The following is a 485-nucleotide window of genomic DNA, read 5'->3' on the forward strand; positions in this document are numbered from 1 at the left end:
TTTTTTTTTAAATATTTAGGCATGTGATCATTTTCCTTAATAAGGCAATAGTGGTTTTTTTAAATCGATGGAAAATTTTGTTTTCATTTTAATAACATACCTATTGATTTATCAGTTTTGTTAGTAATAATTTCTTTACTATTTAGTGCGACATACTTTTATCGAAGCATGTCAACACATTCCTGTTCACGTGTACAGTACAGCTACGCTTTGTAGGTAAGACACTATTTTTGATGAAATTTATGAATTGTTTTACCCTCCAACTGGCAATGGTAATTATATCAAGTGCTTAAACACCAACAAATCATGCCGAAATATAAAATATGTGGTCTGTTTACAATAATCTATTCTTAGACACGGGATTCCGATATTGCTACCTGTATAAAAATACCTGAGGACGCGTCATAACAGTGCACGGTTGGTGCGCGCACTAGCGTAACATAGCTTTGGGGAAATAGGCATAGCAACCCGCCATATCTCTTTTA

Source organism: Mizuhopecten yessoensis, unplaced genomic scaffold (assembly GCF_002113885.1).
Source record: "Mizuhopecten yessoensis strain PY_sf001 unplaced genomic scaffold, ASM211388v2 scaffold3805, whole genome shotgun sequence".
Lineage (NCBI taxonomy): Eukaryota > Metazoa > Mollusca > Bivalvia > Pectinida > Pectinidae > Mizuhopecten > Mizuhopecten yessoensis.